Source organism: Muscardinus avellanarius (assembly GCF_963383645.1).
Source record: "Muscardinus avellanarius genome assembly, chromosome: 5".
NCBI classification, from domain to species: domain Eukaryota; kingdom Metazoa; phylum Chordata; class Mammalia; order Rodentia; family Gliridae; genus Muscardinus; species Muscardinus avellanarius.
In genome coordinates, this window is record NC_137790.1 from 6,857,643 (window position 1) to 6,872,313 (window position 14,671).

A 14,671-nucleotide genomic window follows, 5' to 3' on the forward strand; every position below is an offset into this window, starting at 1 on the left:
TAAAATATCAGTGATTCTCATACTGAGCCATAAAATATGCTCTAACCAGAAGCATTTTGTATCAAATGTTATTTTAATTATTCTTGTGAGTCCTTTTTTTTGGTATGACAAAATTTTCTTCTCTATAATGGTTAAGTATATAGTAAAGGGTTGCAAATGATTTCTAAAAGATAAAAAAAGGTTTAATATATACAACAAAGCTGGTTAAAATGAAAAGAGATTATTTAAAGGATTTACTTTTTAAAATTTTTTATTGCTGCCTTGTAATCATACATCTTAATGAGATGAAAGACGGTGGAGACGCATATCACCTAATCAGCCCCCACCCGACTCCTCCCCTCCCTCCTTCCCATGCTCGGCTTCGTGATGGATTTCGATACCTTTGGTTAAGTACTTGATGTTTACAGAGTTTCCCTCTTATGAGTTCTTACTCCCCAAATAAATCAATAACAAATATTTGTCTGTGTCAAGGCACTTTCTCATTTTGACAAGTTTTTCACAATAGCCTTACCTGTAAGTTCTTTGCTCTTTTCGTGTTGAACCAAATCTTTTACCCAAGTTTTCTTATTTCTTATTTCTAACAGATTTTTGCCACTTTACCCCTACGGTCTGAACACGCTCTGTTTCTTTGGGATTCAAGTTTCATTTACCTCAGGCGTCTTTTATTAATGAGTCTCAGTATTCTACTAACCGCTTATTTAATAAAGTAGATGTTCAATGAACATTTCATGGATAAATGCATAAACCTCAGCCTCTCTGTATCTGTATTAATGTGCATCTAAGTATTCTATAAAGTTGAGTTGATAGCCAGTTACATGGTTTAATGAATATATTTGAAATTTCGTGACATTTTAATGTTTGTCTTAAAATATGAATTATTTAAAATATCTCCAATTACAAAGTAACACATACTTGTTATATCTTGACTTTTCCCAAATGTTTGCTTTAAAAGGGCTCTATGAGTGATGTGTGCGTGTTCACCTCTACCATCTTGTGCTCTGTTAAGATGCATGACTACAATGCACCAATAAAAAAGACTTGAACAAAAAGAAAAAAAAAATAGAAAATTAAAATATGGCCTTTAACACAAGAAAAAAATGATTTGACAGAGTATCTATTTGTAAAAACACATAAGTACTTTTAAAAAATCCGCAACCCACTAACACAGGCTTTGTGTTTTTCTCAGCCATTGGATTCCATGTAACTGAGCTAAAAAAATCATAAAAACCTGTACTAAACGGTTTTAATTTAAAAAAGCAATAATCCCTTGATGGCGACTTTCAAACTGAAGTTTCTATTTCCAGATTTTTTTTCTGCATATACTAATATAAACGTGTCACAGTGTTTTAAAATGATGACACCCTGGGTATTGACTGTGCAGTTCATGTAGACTTACCTCACTCCTGCTAATGCTGTGCACTATCCAGTCTCTGATCCAAAGACAGGCATTTTATTCTCATTTTTAACTATTACCAACCAGAGATGCACATTCCTGTACTTATATCTGACTATTGTAAATATTTCTAAAAGAAGGAATTCTGGGATGGAGATTGAGTAGGAAGATGGATCACCATATTCCCCCGATACACAAATACGAGAACACTTTTCTCCATATTCTTGACAATGTTTCAAAATATTAAACTTTTTCTTTTTTGTCCTCTGGATAGGTCCTTTAGCTTTATTATATTTATTTTCTTTAATTTTTTTTACACTTATTGAATGGTTTATAGTGACTTGTGCAAATACATGTTGTTTTATACTGCTGCTGAGGATGGACAGCATACCTCACACATGCTCCTTGTTTATGTAGGATTATTCTGGGATATATGACTCATCTAACGGTACACTTTCCAACTGTATTATAGTCTTACATATTTTTTTTCTTTTCCGGTGGTACTGGGGATGGAAGCCAGGGGCTTTTCTACCTCCGGGCTATCCTCCCAGACCTGCTTCATACTTTATTTGGAAACAGGGTCTCACTAAGTTGCTGAGAGCCTCACTAAGTAGCTGAGGCTGGCTTCGAACCTGTGCGATCCTCCTGTCTCAGCCTCCCAAGTGCGGGGGATTACAAGCGTGCGCCACCACGCCCGGCTCTTTCATTTACAATCTTATTCCTAACATATTTTATATCTGTCTATCTGGAAAGAGACTACATTACATTGTGAGACTGGTAAAATCAAATCGTTTCATTGCAGTCGTTCTTAACTGGAACGATTTCATTTTCTCCCTCAGGGACTTTTCTAATGTCTGAAACCAGGTCCAGTTGTAACCTAGTCACGACGGTGCCTCTGGCGTCTAGTGAGTCGGGCCAGGAGACTGACAGCGATCTGTAACACACAGCGCCCGCAGCAAAGACTCATCCAGCCCCAAGCGTCAGTGGTGTCAGGGCTGAGGATCGAGTCCAGGATACCTTTTTGTTTGCAAAAATTGGGTTATATCATGCAATTAATAAGATTGTAGTATGGCTACTTTTGATTGGCGTAATTGTTTTCCTTTCCAAGTGATTCATTAAGCCACACATCTTTCTTTTTTTCCTCCTTCCTTCCTTTCTTTCTTTCTTTCTTTCTTTCTTTCTTTCTTTCTTTCTTTCTTTCTTTCTTTGTGCCTTGTAGTCATCCATCTTAATGGAGTACAAGATGGCGGAGGCACACATGCACACATCGCTCATTTAGCCCTTCCCCAGCCCCATCCTGTCCCCTCCCCTCCGTCCTTCTCATGCTTGGCCTAGTGATGGGCTTTGGTATGTGTGTGAGGGTACATCGTGTGCATTAGAGACTTTCCCTCTTCTCTCCCATCCCCTCACCTAGTCTCCTTCCTTGCTCATCTGTGGTTTCTCCTCCTTCGTTCAGAGTTTCTCCCATGATCCTTTTTCTCCCTGGCTTCCACATATTAGGGAGAGCTTACTCTAAGGCAAAAAGTAATATTCAATATTTGAAGCAATCGTGTATGTTTGATTTTATGCTAAAGCAGTTCATTTGGATTTATTACACAGACCTAACACTGATCGAATGTTTGTCATTTCCTACAGTCCTGTTGATTTTGCTCATTTGGGAAGTCATGAATCATTTCCGTATATTGAGTTTTGTGCCTTACTAATATCCATTGCACTTACATTCACTGACGATTAGGGTGTTTTCAATGTTAGGGAAACGTTTTGGAGGCCACTAGACTCTTCATTCTAAATCTTCTTCTTCCTTACACGCAGTCTAATAGCCCCACGAGAGCCGCACTCCCTGAACTGGGGAGGCGGTCTCTCCAATTTTCAGTCTAATTTCTCTGCTCCTGGATCTTGGTTGGTTAAAGGCATCGGTCGCCTGACCAAAGCACATTGGGGTGCTCGTACCCAGCTTAGCACAAGAGCTTTTATTCCCGGCTCTTATCAGAGAAAATTCATACGTGGTCAAAGGGAAATGGGTGTCAGCGTGTACTGTCAATTCGTGTTTGCATTTCTAAGTGAGAAAAAAATTAGTGGTTAAAAGGTGGCCGTTTTGAGTTATTAAGAATGATCTGGATTAAGCCTCCGCTTCCCTGGGTCACTCCAAGGTAGCGGCCGATTCTTCACATCTGGTTTTGGTTTGTGGTGACCGACACAGGAGCACCATGTGCCCACGGCCCCTCAGCCCTGGTCGCCGGGCTCTTTTAAGGACAGAGAGCTCCCCACTCCAAAGGTTTAACTACTTTTAACTCCAATTTACAGATTAGGCAAAACCTCTTAGGTTAAGGGTCACTGAAGGCAGTTGAAAAATTTCTTTGTGAACTTCCCAGTGTTCTGGCTATTAAAGAAAATAATAAAATAAAAAAGAGCTCCCCAGTGCAAGAATTCCATAAAACAGAGAGTGGCGCAGGGGACGGAGTAATGTTTTCCATTCCTGCTGACGAGCTCAGCGCAGCTCTAAGTCACACGGATTATAGTACCTCAGATCCTACCTCGGTGTGGGAGGTGAGCCTGGGGCGCACTAGCTATCCGGGAGCCCAGCAGGAACGCTTTACCTGTAAGAATTGAATTTGGGAGTTAAAATAAGAACTGGGCTTAGTGGGATGGACGTTGAAGCAGGAGGATTGTTTGAGCCCAGGAGCTGGAAGCCAGCCTGGGCAAAAGAGTGATACCCTGTCTAAAGAATTTAAAAAAATGGCTAACTTACCTTCTGTCAAGAAGCCTCCGGGCACCCGTGGGAATCCTGTTGAAGACTCCTGTTTTCTTTTCTCTTCTTGGCGAAGGGGTAGGAAGGACTCTGGTGCATACCTGTGCCTGTCATTTTTGCCAGCGCTGCAGCTCTGGTCCTTTAGGTAGCTGGGCCCACCACTGGAATCTTACAGATGGCTCTCATTACGGTCAGAGTTGACCGGTGGACGCCCCCACGGCATCCTGGAAGCCTTAGTGCGCGAGAAAGAGCCCCTGGCCGGCAGGAGCTAGTGTTTCAGGGGTCCTAACAACTGCTCCTTCTCCACACCAGGACTTTTCTTTTCAGGAACTCACTGTAATGAATCCTTATTCCCTAATTCTGCTTCTCACTTACCATCCCTATCGCTGTGTGGGAGTCACGGAGGGGGACAGGGAAGTTTTCCCAGGTCTCTTTGGAAAGGTAATTTGAGGTTGCTGGGCAGAGAAGGACAAGGCTCATCAACGCAGAGCCCGGGGGCCTATTGGCACTGGGCACAGACTGAGGACTGGAGCCAGAGAAGAAGCAGAAGGGGTCTCGTGGGGCAGGGTGGGGGTAACCTCACACCAGCAAGGAAAGAACCGTCAATCTCCATCCCATTGTCCTTCTCTTGGGTCAAAATGCTGTGATTTGGACGTATTCATCTCTCCAACTACTGTGCAAGCCCTTTGTTTGTTGGGGTGAAGGCTGCTACCCTGCCTTTTGGCACCTTCAATGCCTGACCGAAATGCGGATGCTGAGCAGACAGACAGAAACATTCCCTGGCATCTTCTGAAGGCGTTCCAATGACTCGTCCCCGCACTCACATTGCCCCGTAGCTTAGTGACTTAAAATCGCAAGGATGGTCTTAGAGTTTATTATCCCTCATGGTTCCACGAGGGTGGTTGGCTGGGCATTCTTTTAGAGTCTCTAGAAAGCTTGCAGTCAGGTGGGATCTGGGGTCCTCTGGAAGGTTTCCTCACTTGTCCCTTTGAGGGTGGTGCTGGCGGCTGGTGGGGACTGGTGACCGAAATGCTCTCACGTGGCTTTTCAGGTGGCTTGGGCTTCCTTCCACAATGGTGGCTGAGTTTTAAGAATGGCGGCCACCAAGAAAACTAGTTGATGTTGGCCTTGGAAGTCACATAGCTAAACTTCTGCAAAAGACACAGGCTCACCTGGATTCCAGGCCAGGTGCATGGAGCTGCTCAGCTTTGGATGGACCAGAGTCAAGGCCACCTGGTAGAAGGGCATGCATGCTGGGAGATCTCCCTGGACCATCTTGGGAAATAGAATCACCATGTCCATTTGGTGTCTAGAGATGTGAGGAATCTGCCTTTCTCTTGATTTCTACCAAGCACACGTGAACTCAACCCAGCGGCCGAAACAGTTTGGCTGGAAATCATTTTAAGCAGAGTTACTTTGGAAAAATTATGAAGTAACATGGAGAGGGGAGCTATGATCTTATATCAAAATCCAGACGAGTCTCCTATGAACTCATCATCGAGCAGGTAAAGTGGAGTTGGCCTACTGCTGGGGTGGGGGCAGATGGCCTTTCTCTGTGTCTCATCTGTTTACCATCTTCCCTGTTGGTGGCAGCGAGGAGGGAGAAGGGACGTGGAAGACTCACAACCCAGCAGCAGCTCTCATCTTAGTTTTGAGTGGAAATCCCAGGGATTGCTTAGCAGGCAGCTGGACACCAGACAAGCAGCGGAGACACTGGGCGCCTTCTGTCCAGAACTGAGGGAGGGGTTGGCGGTTTGGACATAGCCAGCCCCGGCCACATCCCTCAGGTGAGCCGCGGCTTGCCCTGCGCTGTCAACAGCCCTCCTGTAACTGGGTGGCTCGCCCAGCCCAGAGGGATCCAAGTCCGTCTCTGGGCCTTGAGGGTCCTCTGCTGGACCAGTGCTGGACACAGCCTTGGTGCTTGTCTGTGTGCTCCTGGGCTCTGTGGACACGCATAATTCTTTCTTTCATTGGGTGCTGGTACAGAGCCATCACGAGGCCCCAGGGCCGTTGCTGCTTTTGTCTGCAGGGCACAGAAAAGGTCTTTAGAGAGTGGCTGCTCAATTCTCACCGACTCTTCCTCTGAGCACACCTGCAAAGGTGCTCATGAATTTACAATGGGAAAGGCCCTGGGGCCCCACTGGACAGGAGGGATGAAGCCCCAGCACCCACACCAAGGCCTCTGTGCTCAGGACGCCACGCTGGGCACCTTCTTCCCTGCGGCCTACCACAAAGGCTCCCTGCTTGCCTGCCCTCCGGCCTCTGCCTGAGCCGGCTTATAATTAGTGTCCAGGCTGCAGGCGCTAGCTGTGCCTTTCCTCTCAGCCCAACTCTCACCTACCTGCAGCAGCACCACCGTGAACCTGGGCCGTGCTTCGCCGGCGGTCAGTGTCCAGGAGCCACGTCCCTTCTACTCCATGACCCCACCGACGTGCAAAGGCCATGCCTGTTCACTTTGGAAAAGAGCAGAGGAACAGATGAAACAGTGCCTTAATTATCCTCCCCCAGGGGAGGTTGAAGGCAAACCTCTCTGCTCTGCTGGTGGACAGAGAGGAAACACATGGTAACCGCAGCCACCGGGCTCTCCGCTGTCCGCCATTGCTCTCACCCCTGCCCTGCCCTGCCGCCCTCGGGAGAGGAGCCCAGGTGGGGAAGAGGAAGAAAAGCAAAGACTACAGATGACTTTAAGTACAAATGAGGACAGAAAGAGAGGGGTTGCAGAATAGATTCTGTTTTGGACAAGTATCACCAAGGTTAGCGTTGATGGCCTCAAGTTCAGTGTAATTATATAGTAAGGTTATTTTCAGAAAAATCACCATATTTAATTTTAAAACTTCTCTTAGTTTATATATAATGACTATATATAAAATGCATAATATATTTAATAGTATTTAAATATATATGCTATATGTATAATACTATTTTATAAGTGATATCTATAAGCATATCTCAAAACACTACACTGTTTTTTTAATAAAAGAAGGTACCACATGGTATTGTTCACATATAATATAATATAATATAACCTATGTTCCAACCTACTAATATCTGAGTTTAGGCAAAGTGCTAGCACTAACTTACACAGAAATAGAATGTGCACTAATTTACCTGTTGATTTGATACAACTTGTGCCAGGGACATTCGAAACCATCTTGAATTATGGCGAAGTAGAGTTTTTTTTAGGATTCAAAATGATAGTAGTGGGTATAGAAATGATACAATGTCCAAGGTCCAGCCCCACCCCAAAAAGTTGTGTCTTTAGCCTTAGGCGCAGGCGTATGTGATTCATCTTTATGAAAAGTTGGTGTTTCCTTGTGTTCTTGTACTAACAAAGTCTTTCTACATTATGGATGTTGGGTTTTGATTTTAATGGACACAAACGAGACAGCTCTGTAGGATAATAACACCAGTCGGAGTGGAGAAGGAGGCCTATGGGTCCTCTCGCCTACGGCCTTTAGGGGGCCCTTAGCGCCCTCTAGTGTCCACAGTTCGAGCTGCCCATGTTTGGACTTGAGGTGGCTGCTTCCTAAACTCTCCAAGCGGGGTTATTTTTGTAGCTGTAAATAACGGGTGGAAGCGCGTCCACCAGGCGAGTGCACAGTGGGAAAACCATGACTCGTCTTCCGGATTATCATGGCCAGCCCATTCAGAAAGAGTATTCCCAGGTGCCTGGGAACACCACAGCTTTCCTGAAAACACGAGCTGACCCCGCGTTGGGCTCCAATGACAGACCATTGACTTCACGTCTTCAACTGAGCACATTTATTGGAACAGAACAAAGCACATTTTCACTTGGGCGAACTGGGAAAAGCCAGCCCACCTTGACTTCCACTGCAGGCACCCCGGTACCGTCCACGGCACCCGCCGCAGGAGGTGGGGTGTCACAGAGAGGGCGCGGCGTGGCCGGGGTGTGGGGTGGCCAGTGCTCAGCACAGAGCTGCACCCCAGGGGCTCCTTGAGGTTCCTGAAGCTGACATCAAACACGGCCAGAGGCAGAGCCAGCACCACCTGCCGCAGGGCGACACTCCTGCACTAGAAGTGATGGTGTGGCCAACGTCTTTGGCCTTGGCTTCCTGTCTCATTGCATTTGTGGTATGAGCTAATTAGCAAATAAATAACCGAGGGGAGCAATGTCAAAAGAAGTAACGACCATCTCGGTGTAAAAACAATCTTTCAGAGGCAGCGGGAACAGTGACTGAATCCCCAGTGCCCTGGAAGTTTTCTCCAGTCCAGTGGCAGGACAGCACCCTTTATTATCTTTCTTATAAGTAACTTATATTTTCTTCGAAGAATAATTTTTACAGCAATCACCCAGCAAGACAAAGTTTAAAAGTGATGGCCAGCATCTGTCTATAAGGGGAAAACACATTTTTAAAAATTCTTTGGCCGGGCGTGGTGGCGCACGCTTGTAATCCCCGCGCTTGGGAGGCGGAGACAGGAGGATCGCACAGGTTCAAAGCCAGTCGCGCGCTGGCTTAGGAGACCCTGTTTCCAAAATGAAAATGTAAAAATAGGTCTGGGAGTGTAGCCCCGAGGTAGAAGGGCTTCCAGGAACCCCAGTACCACCAAAAAAAAAAAAAATTCTTTGGAGGCCCCTTCTGGCTGCTGCCCACCTGCGCCGGCCGCCGGGAGAGCGATGCTGCGGCCGAACCTCCTGCTCCCGGTACATCAGGGGTTGGAGAATCCACACTAGGCAAAGAGCTGGCATCAGGATCGGGACTGATGCACATTCACAGGGGTGGACGAGCTCAGGAAGGTCAGTCCTATGATGGCTCTGACGAAGCACATGATTGTCCCATTTAGATGAAGACGGCGTAGTTGAGGAATTAGAAAACCAAGGAGAGACGGCGAGTTATTGCTGATCGCACGGTTGTGAGTTCTCTGAGCGCTGGTTTCAAATAGTTTTTGTGTTGAGAACAGATAATGGCGTATTGTAGAAAAGACTCGAAACAAGGGGTTACAGTGAAAAGAAACTACAGGATAATATTCAGTGTGAGATTTTTCAAGTTCTTCATGAAGAAGCCACAGCCTCCTACAAAGAAGAAATTGCACAACAGCCGCCCAGCAATAAACCAGAAGAACTAGAGGATAATATAAACCAGATCATAAAATGGGCGGATCAGTGGGTCAAAGATCGTAACTCTTAACTGGCCACTTTCCAATCCCTCTTGAGGCCATCTCTGCCCACTGCACACAGATAACTCAAGTGTCAGTAAAAAAAAAAAAAAAATTGTATTAAAAGGGTGCTGCAGGCCTAGCAGGTGGATAATGTGAAGGTGTCTTTTTCTCCACGAGAGAGCTAAACAATCTCAATATAGAGTGAGTGTGATATTAAAGATAAAGCTGAGCTGGACGTGGTGGCACACACTTGTAATCCCAGTACTGAGGCTGAGACGGGAGGACGGACAGCCTCAGAAAGTCACAGTGAGGCTTTAATCAGCCCAGCAAGACCATGTTTCAAAATAAAAAGAAAATAGGGCTGGGGGTATAGCTCAAAGGTAGAATTCCCCGGGGTTCAATCTTGAATACCAAAAAATAAAATAAAACTGTCATTTAGTGCTTTAGTTGCTAAATTGATCAAATTAGTGGATATCTCTCCAATTTGTTATAGAAGGAAGTGCAGATGATCTCTTAAAATAAAAAGTAAAAGCCGGGCGTGGTGGCGCACGCTTGTAATCCCCGCGCTTGGGAGGCAGAGACAGGAGGATCGCACAGGTTCGAAGCCAGCCGCGCGCGCTGGCTTAGGAGACCCTGTTTCCAAATATAAAATGTAAAAATAGGTCTGGGAGTGTAGCCCAGAGGTAGAAGGGGCTTCCAGGAACCACAGTACCACCAATAAATAAATAAATAAATAAAAAGTAAAGATAAAACATCAAAAAAAATTTTTGAGTTCTGATTAGTGATCAAAACCAAAGCCAATTCCAACAATTGAAGACGACCGCTTAGGGTTGGCCAAGAATGATAACTGGGCAGAGAACCCTGGAGCTGAGACGAGCTGAGCAGCATGCCCGCCTTGGGCAGGGGTCTAGATGCTTCTGTGAACCTCAAATGATTCGTCTTTTAGGTAGACCAAGCCTCAAGGTGACCGGTGACAATTTGATGAAATTGCATAGGTAGATATACCCAGTTATAAGGATACAGACCTTAAAATGAACTCATTTAATTGTTCACAAATTATATACAGAAGTATGATAATTGAATCAGAAAATTTGAAAGTTCTTTTAAGCAAAGACATTGTGTAAAAAGAATGACTCTCCCCTTAGATTTTTGTTTTGTTTTGAGTCCTTATGACTGAACCCAGGGGCATTTTGCCTTTGAGATATAGCCCTATTCCTTATTATTATCATTTATTATTATTTTGAAACAGAATTCACTACATTTCTGAGACTGGCCTTAAACCTGCTGTCCTCCTGCCTCAGCCTCCCAAGTACTGAGATTACAGGCGTGCACTACCATGCCTAGGTAGGATATTTTTATAAACCGTGAATGATACTGTGAGATATTTAGGGCCCCTGATAACGCTCTTATATATGCAGTTGAGACAGGGCAACATTAGCATAACCTCAAGGCTACGTGGGGTGCTTCTGCAACTGTGTTTATTGAAAGCATTGCTTCACGGGAGCCCGTAGCTCTGAACTGACATGTGCTTCAATTTAGGAAGTTGCGGCGCGGTGTTGAGAAGTTGAGGACTTGGTGTGTGATAACCATTTCCTTGCTTTAGATTAGTTTGAATCAACCACGAGGCTGGAAATTCTATTAGCCACTTGGAAAAAGTGTCGAAACAAGAGTTAAGTTGTAATTGGCTTATTTCTACATGTGCTACTGGAGGATACGGTAGGCGCGCGCGCGCGCACACACACACACACACACACACACACACAGTTTACCCAATGAAGTGAACCTGTAATGGTGAGTTGTGCTGTCCCTGAGCGGTGTGGGCTGGGTGACCTTGCAGGCTGGGAACCCTCGCTCTGCATACGTTTCTGGGCAAATCCTCCAGTGGGCTGGAGGGACAGGTCACGCTGTTGGAGCGCTGCTGTCCCGCCCCGTTGTGTGGTTGCTCAGGTGCTCAGCTGCCTCTCCCGGACATCTCAGCTTCTCCTGGCAGAAGTCCTTGGGGCATCCCCCTTGCAGGGCTCTCCTGATTAAGACAAGCATGATTCATTTTAAGACCCGTGTGTCATCTTAGGGGAAATGGACATCATTTCCGTCCTGTTGTTTTACCCTTAAAAAACCTGTGTTTATTTCGTGGGCCAGCTCCAGGCCCTGCAGCTTTGCATGTGTGGGATCTGAGTAGTTGACGCAGACTTCTGGAATGCTAAGATGCTGGTGACGAGCAGGGTCCTGGCATCCTGGCATCTCCAGTGGCAGATTTCTGGGCTGGAAGGGGGCATGCCATTATTAATTAATATTGATTGGATTCCTGCTGGACACATGACCGCCACGAGATGCATGCGAGCCTTCTGGATTTCTTACTGAAATTCACTAAGATTTTTTTCATATCAGAATTCACTAAAAGGCCGGGCGTGGAGGCGCACACTTGTAATCCCCATGCTTGGGAGGCGGAGACAGGAGGATCGCGCTGGTTCGGAGCCAGCCCCACTGGCTTAAGAGACCCTGTTTCCAAAAATAAAAAAGTACATATTAGGTCTGGGAGTGTAGCCTGGAGGTAGAAGGGCTTCCAGGAACCCCAGTACCACCACCACCAAAAAAAAAAAAGAATTCACTAAAAAAAAGATCCATCTTCTTAAATTGCCTACAGGAAGACTAGAGTCACTCTTCTTTGGCGAATGAAATGGATGGAACTAGGGAATCTTGTGCCAAGTGTGATCAGATCCAGGCTCAGAAAGAGAAGGGTTGTATGCTTGTTCTCCTGTGTGGGAGCTGAAGGGAAATCGGGAGACAGTAGAGACTGTAGATAAATGAGGAGAGGACAGTGGTGAAGGGCATCACGGGAGGGCGCGGAGGGAGGGGCTGTGGTGAAGGACACTCTTCCGTTGATGCTGTGTACATATTCAAAATCATCAGCACCAGTCTCAGGAACTCGGGAGGGCGAGGGAGCGGGTGGCATTGGAGGAGACAGTAAGTCCGTGTACAAGCCTCTGCATGTCACGCCGAGCCTCACTGCAGGTGCAGTTACAGTGTGCCAATCAGATATATTACAAAAGGAAAATACATTCTGGTAGAGGCCATAAGTATCCCATACCTCATGTTAAGTGGAACTCACTGCAGTGTCCAGATATTTCCCCAAGCGGAACAGTTTATTACTTACACATCACAGGGCCATTTATGTTGCTTGCGAATGCTCTCAAGGTAGAGATGAATCACAGAAGAGAGACAGCACAACATTTTCTACTTTTGACATTGTGCGGTGTAAGCCTTCTAATATTCGTATGTTTTTTATTCTTAGCAAAACATGCTCTAATTCTCCTTTATACCATGACTTTTAGATGAGCAGGCTGCATGTCAGAGAAATGTGTCATATCATAAGTATTCCTCTTCTGCGTCCTTCTCCTGCGGTACTTTCAGTGGTGATGAGCGTTCGACTGCGGGTTTCGTACAGGGACGAGTGGAGAGGCAAGCCGTGACTCCCCCGCTGCCGCTCCAGTTAAGACGCTTCTCTTGGCAGTGTCACGCATCGTTTTTAGAACTCTATGTCGTTTTTAGAACCCTTCCAAAATGTTCTTCCCTCCTCCACAGATTCCACAGAGAGGAGTTAATAAGAGAATGGAACTTGGGGAATCTTCAGAAAACTGGAAGGCGGGCAAATGACCCGGAAGCCCAGGCCTTGGGAGGCTGAGATAGGAGGAACACAGTGTGGAGGCCAGCACCAGCTATTAGCACCAGCAATGTAGTGAGTTCTGGTTCAAAATAAAATGATGAAAGGTGATGGAGTGTATTTCAGAGGCATAATGTTCCTGGATTCAATCCCCACTACCAAAAACAAATAACAACAACAAAAGCAAGAGCTTAAAAAAAACAAGAAGGAAGGAAAAGAAAATTGGAAGACATGAATTCTTGGTTTTAGTACTTCTTTTATTGTTACATGTGTAGCTTTTCTTATATTATTCTCTCTCTCTCTCTCTCTCTCTCTCTCTCTCTCTCTCTCTCTCTCTCTTTTACTTGTGAACAGACTTCTGGAGGGTTCTGGAAAGTCCGTGGGTGATGGACACATGATGGATACCTACACCATGAACTGTGATTTCTTCATGGGGCTCAGGGTGTGTCCTGTGTTTCAGGGTAGATTCAAAGGGGGCCTGTCCTGCAAGCTCATGGCAGATGGTCCCGTGTGGAGCCCATTTCTCAGGCTGCCCCTAACCGTGCCTGGTGACCCACAGGGCAGTGCGCCCCAAGGAGGGTAGTGACTGGGTGGAAAAGCGCGGGTCCTGCGGTGGGGGCAGCCTCAGTCTGAGGCCGTCAGGAGGAGGAGGGCTCAGGGGGAGGGTGAAGTGAGAGCATCTTCAGATAGTTTCCCACCCCATGGTGCTTGGAAAATGGCTTTGCACTAGAATCCTCTAATAGATATAACTTATGCTGTTAAAAAACCCTTTGTGTTAATTTTGTATTAAATATCCTGAGATCACTGGGCTTGGAAACTCTTATGTTAATCTGGGTATCAGGGATTCTTCTCATTGAAGACGACAGGAAGCCATCATTTAGTCATTCAGAATGAGGGAGATTGGGATTGAGAGCACCTGTGTAGCATGTGTGAGGCACTGGATTCCATCCCCGAGCTGCAAAAAGAGAGAAAGAGAAAGAAAGAAGAGGGTTGTTTGTTTTTTTGTTTAAAGCAATTGGTGATAGGACTTGTAACTCGTGTTCTTAAAAATGAACATTTTATTAGATCAATTTTTATATTTTTATGCATTTTCAAACCAGATAGAATGGAAGTGATGGATAGAATCTTTAAAAAAAAAAGACCAAATGATATCATCTGGTTTCTGATCAATAGTCAAGTAAAGAGATCAGTCTCTACTCAAGCAATATTTTATTAGAAATAATAAAGGCTACACATGTATATTATGCATACATGAATATGGGGGCGAGAGACAGGAACTGAGAGAGCAAAGCAAATGGTAGAAATCGCCAACAGCTAGAGTAGCTGGGTCGAGGGTATCAGTTAAGAGTTGTTTTTGCTCTCTTGCAACTTTTCTGTAAATTTAAAATTCTTTCAGAATAAATAGTTTAAAAATTTCACTCTCCCTGAAACCTGGAAGGCTGAGATGGGAGGATCACAGTTTTGAGGCCAGCTTTGGCAACTAGTGAGGCCCTCCACAACTTAGCAAGGCTGTTTCAAAAGTTAAAAATAAAAGAGGGCCAGGGGTGTAGCTCAGAGGTAGAATGCCCCTGGATCTAATCCCCATTAATATAATTGATATAATAATATCAGGGGGGTGAAGAAAGGCAGGCAGGCAGGCAGACGGACAGACAGACAGACAGACAGAAAGGCAGGAAGGAAGGAAGGAAGAAAAAGAAAGAAGGAAGGAAGAAAGGAAGGAAGGAAAGAAAGGAAGAAAGAAAGAGAGAGA

General features: G+C 45.3%; 1 protein-coding gene and 1 pseudogene across 5 annotated transcripts in view; both read left to right on the forward strand.

The window, feature by feature from the left end:
* ERG (ETS transcription factor ERG) overlaps positions 1-14,671 on the forward strand; it is a gene marked incomplete at both ends in the record, with an annotated part of 188,192 nt that overhangs the window by 51,582 nt on the left and 121,939 nt on the right. The window lies entirely within an intron of this gene.
* Positions 8,779-9,289, forward strand: LOC308263678 (adenylate kinase isoenzyme 6-like; annotated as a pseudogene). The gene has a single exon. The product of its transcript is annotated as an adenylate kinase isoenzyme 6-like (transcript).